General features: G+C 44.3%; 1 pseudogene; it reads right to left on the reverse strand.

Moving 5' to 3' along the window:
- Positions 1-1,459: 1,459 nt before the first annotated feature.
- Positions 1,460-2,013, reverse strand: LOC128043328 (60S ribosomal protein L17-like; annotated as a pseudogene).
- Between the last annotated feature and the right edge of the window lie 335 nt (positions 2,014-2,348).

Genomic DNA, 2,348 nt, shown 5'->3' on the forward strand with positions numbered 1-2,348 from the left:
TTAGGAAGATCTCCTCGAGGAGGAAATGGCAACTCCAGTATTCTTGCCTGGAGAATCCATGGACAGAGGAGCCAGGTAGGCTACAGTCCATGGGGTTGCAAAGAGTCAGACATGACTGAAGCGAGTTAGCTCACATACACACATGGGACCTTATATGTGCCAGTTTAATAGTGAAAAAATGGATTCTCAGGGAAAGTAGGCATTTCATCTAAGATTCTGCAACTAGTAACCAAGATTTGATCTCTAATCCTTGAGAGAACATTGAACTCTTTTTCATTCCTGACCCTATCATTCAAAAAATGATCAGCATCAAAGCAAAACCATTTTTAGAACACTTGCATGTATCAGGCATTGTTTAAATGTTTTTTGTAAATTAATGAACTTAATCCTCATAACCACTTTATGGTTGCGGTTGTGTTAGTCACTCAGTCATCTATGGGATTCTCCAGGCAAGAATACTGGAGTGGGTTGCCATTCCCTTCCCCAGGGGGTCATACTGACACAGGTATTGAACCCGGTCTCCTGCATTGTAGACGGATTCTTTACTGTCTGGTCTACCAGGGAAGTCCAACCACTTTATGAGATATATCCTATTGTCATCCACACTTTAGGGTTGAAGAAGCTAAGACACAGAGACATTAATAACTTGCCCAAGATCACAGAGTTGATATTCATATACAGAGCTGGGATTCACAGCCAGGTAGTCTGACTTCAGGAGAGGTAGGCTTATCCCCTATGCTGCTCCAAGCAACGTTTCCACTTCTCTGTCATCTACAGATTTATAAAATTGTCTATGATTTTAAGAGCATAGTAGTTTATTTACTGACCAGTACTTGCTGCCTTCCAAGTCTTATGCTTGGCACTTGATACGCATATACAGCCAGATGAGAGGGGCTTGGGTGCAGGGTGATTTCAGGTGTAAGTGACAGAAACCTGGCTCAGGCCAGCCAAAAAGGAGGGGTCTATTATATCCAAAGTGTAAGAGGAGTAGATCTTGATTTAGACGCGTTAGGATCTAGAGGCCAAGTGGTTAGAGGATGGGTGGGATTTGTTTTCTATAGAAGATTAGGAGCGGCCCACCAGGCAGAGGTAAACGAGAGCCACCTTTAGCAGATGAAGGTCTTTGGTTACAAGCAATACGATTCCCCTCCTGGCTACCTCAAAGGCAAAGGAAATGTCCTAGATGGCATGGGGTGGCTTTTAGAATCGTAAAGTGAATGGAAGAATGAGGCTCACCAGCAAGAAGAGCTAGGGCACCTTAAGGGATCCCAGTAGCATGAGATTAACTGACAGCATCTTCCCTACCACTTCCCGCTGTAACTGCTTCTCTGTGGTGAATTCAGTTGTCTTTCCACCAAGATCTATAAGAGAATCCCTCAAACATGGTGGGCTGGCAGTGACTCCCATCTTTCTTTTTTTTTTTTTTTCCACTTTTATTTGCATTTATTTTTTGCGGCATTTATTCCCGGGCCATAAGTTTTTGTTTCTTCCGTTTCTTCTGGGATATCTTTTTCTTCTGTGCAGTCTCCTCTTCTGGTTTAGGAGCAATCTGTTCTTTTTCAGTAAGGATCATCTCAGTATGGCAGGGAGAGCTCATGTAGGGGTGGATCCGACCGTGAGCTCTGTAAGTCCTGCACCGCATCTTGGGGGCTTTGTTCACTTGGATGTGCTCAATGACCAGAGAATCTACATCTAAGCCCTTACGGTCAGCATTACTCTCTGCATTTTTGAGCATGTGTAGTAAAAATTCAGCACTCTTTTTGGGCCACCGACCCTGCGTCCAGCCCCACCGTTTGGCCTGTGCACACCTACCAACTCCACCATTGTAACAACGGAATGGCACGCACTGCTTCTTTAAAGTGACATCTTCAGATACATGGTGGCTTTTCGGATATGCATACCCTTTATGGCCTGGGCAGTTTCACGAGCGTTCTTAAAGTGAACATGAAGATTTGAACCTCTTGATTTGCATGATTTTGTAGGGTTTTCTGGGTCAAGTGAATAGCGCACCATTTTTAGGGGTCACCTCAGGCCACTTACCGGAAAAGCTCCCATCTTTCTTGTGTCATTCAACCATAAGGTAATCACGTTGGTCTGATTCTATTCTTTGGCTTTTTTTTTAATTGGTAAGAAACAACAACAACAAAACAAACATATAAAGGGCTTTCATGATGGCTCAGCAGGTTGAGCTCTGCAGGCTCAAGAATCTGCCCGCAATGCAGGAGACATAGGAGACACGGGTTCAATCCCTGGGTTGGGAAGATCCCTGGGAAAAGGAAATGAGAATCCATTCCAGTATTCTTGCCTGGTAAATCCCATCAACAGAGGAGCCTGGCAGGTTACAGTCC

Source organism: Budorcas taxicolor, chromosome 2, assembly GCF_023091745.1.
Source record: "Budorcas taxicolor isolate Tak-1 chromosome 2, Takin1.1, whole genome shotgun sequence".
NCBI classification, from domain to species: domain Eukaryota; kingdom Metazoa; phylum Chordata; class Mammalia; order Artiodactyla; family Bovidae; genus Budorcas; species Budorcas taxicolor.